At 35.6% G+C, this 10,456-nt stretch overlaps 1 long non-coding RNA gene across 2 annotated transcripts; it reads right to left on the bottom strand.

The window, feature by feature from the left end:
- Nucleotides 1–5,687: 5,687 nt before the first annotated feature.
- Nucleotides 5,688–7,223, bottom strand: LOC138703481 (uncharacterized). Of its 2 annotated transcripts, XR_011333191.1 has the most exons (3): nt 7,003–7,223; nt 6,126–6,240; nt 5,688–6,010 (listed from the first exon to the last, which is right to left on the bottom strand). It is a non-coding gene; the product is annotated as an uncharacterized lncRNA (long non-coding RNA). The 2 variants fall into 2 exon arrangements; XR_011333190.1 differs by having other exon boundaries at nt 6,126–7,223.
- Nucleotides 7,224–10,456: the final 3,233 nt, after the last annotated feature.

Here is a 10,456-nt window from a genome sequence, read left to right as displayed (position 1 = left end):
CAGCTGTCAACCTCGAGTAGCATATCCCTTAGTATCATCTCCTCTTCTGCTAACAACGCCATATCAGCAGCAAATCTTATACACTTTATTCTTCTTTCTCCTGCTATCACCCCTCCCATGTTCTGAAAACAGTTCTTCACTAAATACATTTAGTATGGGGACCGAAAATCCGCTGTCTGGGTCATCACATATAGCATCAATGTCAAGCTCCATTGACTCATCTCTGGCAGTTGAGAAGAGCAATGGTGTTTAAACGATCCTGCCTCGTGACAGATTGCAGATAAGTTTTCAGCCTCCATAGAGAAGAAAATGATCGCTCGGCATTAGTTTGTTACAGGAATCGTTAGCACTTTTCGTATAAATTTCTCTAGTTCTGGCAACAGGTCACGAAGATGCTTTACTTTTTCAAGTATGTCACTATGTTATCCAAGGAACTAATATTTGCAAATTCACTACTTCGGATAATTTCATGAAACATGCAACAAAGCAGAAGTGTTCCCTATCAATATCTGATTCATAGAAAGATAAAATGTATTCAGAATGTTTCTTATTACCAAGAAGAAATTGTTCAGTATGGCTTAGAAACATGGAAGATGGAGTGTTGAAGCGTGATCCCTAGAAGCTGAGGGATAAATCCATCGTTTCATCACACATTTCAGTAAATATATCTACAGATGAATTCTTGGAGTCATCATATTTCTTTGGAATTTTTCTTTGACGAGGTAGTTTCGAAGAATGAACATCTTTGTTTTTACATTTTGTTGTTGTTTCAGTCCAGAATGATTCAAAATTATTTCTTAGAAATTTAATCGTTGTTGCAAGGGTGAGATCATCTTCTTGATCTCCTCAAAATGTAGAGACTTTTTTCTGTAGTGCTATGTTTACTGTATCATTATGATCAAATAGTTTTACCAAAACTGACAACATAAAATAGAAATCAAAAGTCTGCATTTGAATTAAAAACCTATTTGCTTTAGCACCAGCATCTTTAGTGTCACATTTAGCAAAATTCTTGAAGTTTTGTATAGTTGGATAAAACTAAAGAAATTGGCAATTACCTAACTGTCCACCTTGTAGGACAGAATGGTCTCAGATGTGTGAAGTCTTCTGACTTTAAGCGAATAAAGACAGGTAGCCTTTTAGGCAAATCTTTAACAAAATGTATTAAATCTTTCATAACACTCAATCGTACATTTCGACATTCCAGGATTGCTTTCACAGTGTCTTGTAGTGCTAAATTTAAAGAGTGTGTGAGACAGTGCACATGTACAGCTTTCTTTTCTGTTTCAGTTAACTTTCTCTGCACACTGTATGTATAATACGTCCATGTTAGCGTCACCATCATCAAAATATTATAATCCTAAAAAATGTTCCATCCCCAGTGAAGTGTGAACAAATCTTAAGCAAATGCTTTATTCTTTGGTGGCAATATCTGTTATTTTATCTGCTATGATTGTAAAGTATAGTGTAACAGTTTTCTTAGAAGTGTATCGCTTAATATAGCTCCCTCAAATTTGGAGGGAAAACACTTTTTCAGGGGGAGGTTTGAGGAGATAAAAATTTTAAAGCGATTTTCAAGGGAAAGATAAATGTTAGTGTTTTTCTAGAGTTTTTTTTTTAAACCACTCATTGGGATTTATTTTTAAATTGAATTATATTGAAACTACACTATGTTGTGTAATTGAGCATTGAATATCAAGAATCCTCTCTTCATCTTTCAAGCATGTTTTCTCAATTGTTTTTCTACTCTTATTATATTATGATGCTCTCGACTACCCCGTTGTCAGATCATAGTCTACACAGCAATAGTGTCTGCAGTAAAATGTAGTTAAACAATTGTCTCAATTTAAATTTATGCTTTTGATACAACGGATTTTCATTTCTTTCGTATTCTACATCTATGTTTTCTTAATTAGATTTGATTTTATTCATTTTATATTAATGTTAATGTGGAATTGTAACGTGTTATTAATTATAGTTTTCAAAATTTGATTTTTTTAAATTTGCGGTTATATTAGTTGCACACTGAGTTCAAATGTGGTATCTGAAAGAAAAGGAAAATATATTAAAAAATATTCAGAGCTTTGGGATACATTCAATGTTGAAAGGCAAGATAAAATATTGTATGTACAATACTTATGTTACAGAATTAATATTTATACTTGCCAGTACGAAAATATTTAATGTCTTATGTGCAAGGATTTTTAATTGTTGAAATAAGATAGTTATTCCAAAGGTTCGGGTGTACTACTTGCTCTAACAAAATTCTTCTATACAATATAGTTAGACCTACTGTAGGCCCTGCTGGTCTATTGTGCGCCCCATGTGCAATGTTTGTTCCATTTCGACAGGAGGCGTGGCTGGCATTCCTGAATACAATGCTGACAGGTGAGTCATCCTGCTTCAGCCCTGACAGAGCCATGTTATATCCCCAAACGAGTATCTGATGAACATCAGGCCCAGAGCCCTTAATTGTTCTTATATCAGCATTAAAAACCTGTGGTAGTCTACCCATAAAACTTCATCACAGCCTATTTTTAACTAATGCAGATGATAGATGAAATGAGGTAAGGTGGAGAGTGTAAGTGGAATCAGAACAGACCGAATGGCCTAACCCATCGTGTAACATGTGATGCTGGAACCTGTATGCAGTTTTGAAACATTGGGGAGGTATGCACTGAGGTAAATTGAGTATGAAATAAAACTACAGTTAAATTAATAAAACTGGATTTTATTGATAAAAGTGGATTATATTGGTACACATTGTACTTATATCATTAGACGTTTCAGTCATTGAAACAAGTTCGGAGTTCTGGTGCTCCATCCCTCACCTCCTCTTCCTCACGCTGTCACGCTTCTCCTACATTGTTGTTGGTTGTGGGCCAGGTGCTGGTCCATTGACCGCCCCTGTCTATTCCATATCATTCTCCATCCCTCGCCTCCTCCTCATGCTCCGTCATCTACTACAGAGATGTAAAAATGTGACTCGTGATTTCCCCTTATTACCTCCTACCAATTTAAATGCACGCAATGGAATTGAGGGAGAATCGCGTGGTTTTGACATAAACAACCCCAGCCACTAGTGTGGCTCAGTCGGTTAAGACGTTTGCCTACCGATCTGAAGTTGTGCTTGGGCGCGGGTTCGATTCCTGCTTGGGTTTTTCCGAGGTTTTCCCCAACCGTAAGATGAATGCCAGGCAATCTATGCTGAATCCTCGGCCTCATCTCGCCAAATATCATTTTGCTATCATCAATCTCGATGCTAAATAACCTCGTAGTTCAGGCATGTCAAAAATGAGGCATTCATTGTACGATGAAAGAGTAATGGAACAGAGAAAAATTCTCTCCAGCACCGGGATTTGAACCCGGGTTTTCAGCTCTACGTGCTGATGCTTTATCCACTAAGCCACACTGGATACCCATCCCGGTGCCGGAAAGAATCGTCTCAGTTTAAGTTCCAACTCTTGGGTTCATTGTGCATTTATGTGTGCGGATCGCCGGTCTGTGCGGACTGCATCATTCAGGCGTTGCTCTTACCAGTTCTTAGCTGGAGGGATGTACAATAATCTATTCTGCGCTTCTAGTGTTGGATTAAATAGGCATTTGGACATCATAAACCCACTTAGCAGAAGGAAAAAAAAAAAAACATTTATTATCAGTGTCTACATTTGATACTTGTAATACAAGAAACATTAGGCTTACTCAGTTATACCTTATAAAGTAGTGGTTTGTAAATCATAATTTATTAACATGATTTTTATATAGTATTTGCAGAAAAAAAATATTGCATTAATTTCGAAACAACAAAAAACGAACAAGTATTTCATTTTACGTAGTAGGTACTAATTATTTTAAAGTAATAGACCATACTCTTTCATTGTTTCTCAAGGATTATTATTCATTGGGACCATTGGTACACAAATGTTTGAAGAAAATATTATACTTACAATTAATTACATGCAGTAGAACATTGTGAAGTTTTTACACTGAAATCATTTCCTTGCTGTATGTCAATATAAATTAACAATAATACAGTATTAATGAATAATATAAATTAAGCTTAGAATTTAAATTCACATATAGTTTATTTGGAAAACTTTGAGAGCAAGTATCGACAAGTTGGAAGTGTTACTGAAATTAATTAGAAGTGTAGTTCACAAGCTGTGACGCGATGACATTCTCTTTATGTCAGGTTTAAAGATTTATTAATGTAAGTATATGAACATAATATAGATAGAAAATTTACCATTATATATTTTTCCAGAAAATCTTCCGCCTTGCAAATAGTTGCTTTCTTCGCTCCTTACAACCTCAAGAGCCTCACATGTATTCCTCACTATATTCTCATCACTTAGCAGCTTATGAAATAGAAGTCGTCAGTCACCTAATCTTTGATGCCTGTGTTAGTACAGACTCCAAAACAACGCCATTATCAATTTCGTTTTTCCGCGAGAGTACTGATTAAGAAATAAGCGCTGGCGAATATCATATTTTGAGAACTTTACTCATCTGATCTAAACTTTCACAAGGCTCTTACCTCGACATAGGTTGATGAAAGCCTTTCATTTTAAAAGAATTATTGTTGGCTGAGGAAAACATAACAATTATGTTATATGATTCGTGATTCCTCTTCTTCGTTATATCTGTGAACTTCTCACTTTATTTTTTATAATGCATTCACAGTCACAGCTCAATCAGCACCCGTACTGATCTGTGTTACTGAAACAAAAGTTGGTCTACTGATACTGTATAGCCCTGATGCGCGCCCCTCCAACATGATTCACTCCCTCCAGGTAGGGGAATAGAAACTGCACATTGCACAGAGACAGCTGCACAATGTGCAGGGTTTTGACATGCCTGTCGTAGTTGATACAGCGTCGTTAAACAACCAAATAAAATAAATAAAAAAATGTAAACAACTCCTCTCTCAGCGTCACATCAGTGTGGTGGAGGGGGGTAATACATCACGCACGATTTCATCTCATTTACATCCCTGATCTACTATAATGATAGAAATATGCAACTGGTGATGCCGGCTTGGACCCTTGTCGATCCTTTATACAGTAATAAGGGTTGACAAGAGTATTACAGTGTGTAAAATAAGGAAATTACATGGTAAACTGTTAGGAGATTATTCATATTTAAAAATTAGAAATGAAAATTAATATAATTACCGTAATTAATTTCATGTAGGTACTTACATCATCAGCACGACCATGATTCTTCTCACTCTCTTTTTTTGTTACCAGACTCAGCCTCTACGGGTGGATAAATCTCAACCTCGGTTCTCTTCACTATGCATGCGCAGTTTGTGACAAGGGTAGTGGTTAGTTGAGATATCTAAGTCACGTGAGGTCGAGGAATATGTGAAAAAATTTCAACGATTTAAGACCCTCGGCCTCACGTCACTTAAATATCCCCTCAACCTCTGCCTAAACTAACCCACTAACTTTGTCACATACGGAGCATGTGCAGTGAAGAGAGTCGAGGATAAGATTTATCCACTCTCTTCAGCCCCTGGTCCAAGAGGACTAGAATATATTCAGTAAAACCTGTATTAAACGACCATTGCTGGTTCCATGAAAAACTAGTCTTTGAGAGGGGTGGTTTGTCTATAGGGGAAGTTATTTTACACAAATAATGGATTGAAACGTTTCTATGTTAAATAAAAACGTGGAAAATATTGCTAATAATAAATGCTTGTAATCAGAACTTTATTTCTTATTTTACGTTATTTTTTCAATTTTCTCCGTTGGTTTCACTTCACAAAATCATAAATTGAACTCTGCTTAACTTTTTTTACATTTTCTTTTTACAATCTCATTTTCAAAACTATTCTTTAACATGTTAAGAAGTTCATTTATATGTTCTCGATTCATACAGTCTTTCAGTGTTGCAGATTGTTGAATTAACTGAATATTACATAAGGCTTGTTCCAGTCACATTTTTTCGGATTGAAATTCTCTCTTGACTTCATCCTCGTTATCGGTGGGTTGATCACCAGATTTTTCTAATAGGCAGGAGGAAGAAAAAATATATTATTACACTGTAATTAACAAGTAACGATTTGATTTTTAATGTGCAAAACGAAAAGTGAAACCGTCATACGGGATGAGAAATCTTACCTTTTAAGAAACTATTAAATAGCAGTGCAAATAACCTTTTGTCATACCTCAGAGGCCGTTTGCAAGCGGTCATTGTACCTTTTTTTCGTAGCAATCCCCAACATTCCTTAAGGAACTAAGGATAGAGATGGGCAGTATTACTTAACAACGTTGCAAAACATCATTTTAACTTCTAGTACTGTACGAATTCCTTGGAATTTATTCAGGCTACAGTAATGTAATAAAATACTAAATTGTAGATTTTTAAAATGCAGTATAGTCTTTTAAAAGGGGTAAAATTAAGGAAATGGCTATTCAATTGGTGGTTGGGAAGAGAGGAGGTCTCTTAAAAGGGGTGTGATTTACATTGGTTTTATAGATTTTTAATTCGGTTCTTTAAAAAATCAGTCTTCCTCCCCCAGCCGTGGGACTGAAGCCGAATGGCCTATGGCGAGTCCTTGGCTTCACCTCATTTCACCCCTTTGGTCTGATTACCTGGTTGGGTTTTTTCCGATGTTTTCCCCAACCAAAAGGCAAATGCCGGGTAATCTTTTGGCGAATCCTTGGATCTCACCTCATCTCACTACATCTCGCCAAAATATTATAAAAAATTGCAGAAAATTGTAAAAAATTGTAGAAAATTACAAAATTGTAAAACTAAAATTTGTAAAATATTGTAAAAATTCTAATTGTAATGTAAAATTTTGACTTGTTCCACATCTTAAAGCTTCATTGCTCATGCAAGTACTATGGAATATAATGAATGAATGGTCTTTAGGAGGAGTGGTCTCTTAATAGGGGTGGTATTTCAGACAGTCCACACCTGTGGAGTAACGATCAGCGCATCTGACCGCGAAACCAGGTGGCCCGGGTTCGAATCCCGGTCGGGGCAAGTTACCTGGTTGAAGTTTTTTCCGGGGTTTTCCCTCAACCCAATACGAGCAAATGCTGGGTAACTTTCAGTGCTGGACCCCGGAATCATTTCACCGGCATTGTCACTTTCATTTCATCCAGACGCTAAATAACCTAGATGTTGATACAGCGTCGTAAAATAACCCAATAAAATAAAATAAATAAATCTTTCAGACAGGTTTTACTGCATAGTCCTCTTAACCTAGTCTAATGCAAGGTAACTGGAATATAATAGGTAGGCCATTCCCGCACTTTTCGCTCTCATTGGCTGCCCGCCTCTGGCGTCACTTGGAAGGTAAAGCATAGCGCGTCTTTCGAATTACAATTGAAAATTACGTGTAAACTTCGTTTTAAACTATATACTACCTCCTATATCAATGCATGAGTCATAGGATACAATTCAAAGAATTAGACTACTTACGTACATAGCGTAGGTTAAACTGACCTTAACAAGAAACACAATGTCATTAAATTAACAATTAATAGAATATAACTCACATGCAAGTAGTATACACTATGAATTGATATTTTTTATTGTGTAAATGCATAAGGAACAATCTTCATAAATATGCTAACCTCGTTATAATACTACTACAACATAATATTTAGAACAAAAGATCGTTTCCCTATATGTTAGGACTCGTACATTTATTAGAATACGCCACCTTAACAAGAAAATGAAAATAGAAGCCATGGAAAACCAGGCAGCCAGGAAGAGACTGTTGTGGATGGCATCTATATCTTCCAAACCAACATAACACATCACTGTAAGTCTATTTATAAAATAAAAAAACTGGACCTGTAACACAAAACGGCGTCCGGGATTGTGTGGGACATTCCCGGCTAGGAAAACGCGATTAAAGCCATTGTCACTGTCGGTGTGATTATAGAAGGTGTGTATCTCGTTTGCGAGTAATTCGGCACGTTTTATGGCACCTGCGCGTGATTGTTTAAGGGAACAGGGACTCAGAAAATCCCTAGCGAAAATTTTAAGAAGGCAGGTCGGCGATCTGTAACACAACAAGACGGCGTTCGGGATCTAATTGTATTCGTGATTGTGTGGGACATTCCCCCCTAACAAGACGCGGTTAATGCTATTGTTGACTGCGGTGTGAATAGAGAAAATGTGTAGCGCACTTACGAGTAATTCGTATTTCGTCGCCTAAAGAATATAATTTTGATAGGTGTATTATTTTATAAACTAGCCGTACCCGTGCGCTCCGCTGCACCCGTTAGAAATAAATATAAAGTAATTATATAATTAAAATAGGACATTTGATCCAGGGAGCATTCGTGTTTGATAGAAGGATAAATCGTTTATTATGTTACTTAATTTAAATTGAATTAAAAAATTAAAATGCGATCATTTTGATCCAGAGACCACTCATTTGGTCATAAAAATTAGTTTAGGAAATACAGGAAACGAATATACAGAACAGCCTATCAAGTTTTCTGTGCATAAGAATCTATTTTAATCTTACCTGTCCTCGATTCACTCAGAAGTTACTGTGATAACATTATAGCATTACGTCCATCTAGAGAAACTACACTTTCCTATGGTGAATTAATAATTAATTATACAAATCGGTTAATTTAGCTTCCGATATTACTTCATAGAAACGCAGAAATATTATCTGTAGGCTATCTTTCATAGCTTTCGATTGTTGCTGTCCAAGGCCCCTTATAGACGAAGTCATTTGTTTTTTAATTCATTACACGGCCTTAGATGGCAGTTATTTTAATTTAAAAAACTCATTTATCTCATTAAATATCAGTCCTATCAAAATTTTTCAAGGAATAAAACTTACCGCAAATTATTTTTAAAGAAACTTTTGTTATGTAACATGTTCCACAAAAATCAATAATAAGCGAGATATTTCGATTTATTTAATTCAGGCCCCCTTATAACCCCCCTTTCATATAATGTATTTTGAATGTCATATAGCCTAAAATCTAAGTTACAACGAACTTAATTTATATTCCAATTTTCATCGAAATCCGTTCAGCCATTATCGCGTGAAAAGGTAACAAACATACAGATAGACAGACAGACATACAAACAAGAATTTCAAAAAAGCTACTTTCGGTTTCAGGGTGGTTAATTATATATGTTAGGAGCAATTATTTTTGGAAAATCGAAAATTACCAGAAAAATTTCGGCTACAGATTTATTATTAGTATAGATAAAGACAGCGTTCCTTCCAGTTGACTTGAGATACAACATTGGTAACACGACTATACAGATAATTGCGCAATAACACATTTTCAGATATTAACAACAGTATTTTGAGATATGTATGTTAGAATTAATACACTTGTTTTCAGTGGAATACATACATTCGCATACTGCATTAGCAACATTGCAAAAGTAGCCTATCAGTGAATTGCTTTTCGATATACGTACAATTCTTTGTTTTCCTCTGTATTGCATAATTAAAATAGCAACTTCTACAGTCTATTGTTGTTTATTTCTTTTATATTCAACATCGAATTTCATGGGACCGTGGATATCAAAGGAATATGTGGAATAAAAACATCTCCTTTCGTTTTGCCAGCTAATACTGTATGTTCGCTTATATTAGGTTTTGCATGATTTTTTTTTCACCCCAACTCTTGTTCCATTGCATAATTTTGATGGGTCAGTTCTTCCAAATAATATTATTGATGGCATTAAATCCAGACGTTTGATATGGGCAGGACATGTAGCATGTGTGGGCGAATCCAGAAACGCATATAGAGTGTTAGTTGGGAGGCCGGAGGGAAAAAGACCTTTGGGGAGGCCGAGACGTAGATGAGAGGATAATATTAAAATGGATTTGATGGAGGTGGGATATGATGATAGAGACTGGATTAACCTTGCATAGGATAGGGACCATTAGCGGGTTTATGTGAGGGCAGCAATGAACCTGCGGGTTCCTTAAAAGCTACTTGTAAGTATTATTGATGATCCAATATTAAGTATTAAGTTATGTGGTTATATTCCTTGTGGTTTCAAAGAATTCAGGAATTCAGTTGGATAAAAGAAAGTCTGCTCACTATCCACAATTGTATCGAGAAATTCATAATATGTTCTTGGACTGTGTAATAGCTACTTATTGCATGAATTTTCTAGGTTTTTCGTTTCATAATATACCTACCAACAATGTTATTTAATTTCATGTTATTTTTTCGACGGCCCCGTGAAAGTCGATGTTGAATATAACAGAAATAACCACATTTGACTCTAGAAGATGCAATTTTAATATTACGCATGCATGTTTGATAGTATTTATTTTCATTATTTTAAAAAATAATTTAACGTCCATTTGTCTAATGTTAATGTTGCCTATGTTTTTCGCCTGGTTGTGAAGGCTTAATGTGCAAACTTGGACGAAAATAGGTCAAAGCATGTGAATCTGTATACTTATGAGCAAATACATACCGTACATACATTGATTATA

The sequence above is a fragment of the Periplaneta americana genome, chromosome 7 (assembly GCF_040183065.1).
Source record: "Periplaneta americana isolate PAMFEO1 chromosome 7, P.americana_PAMFEO1_priV1, whole genome shotgun sequence".
Lineage (NCBI taxonomy): Eukaryota > Metazoa > Arthropoda > Insecta > Blattodea > Blattidae > Periplaneta > Periplaneta americana.
This window is presented reverse-complemented; position numbering and strand designations above follow the sequence as displayed.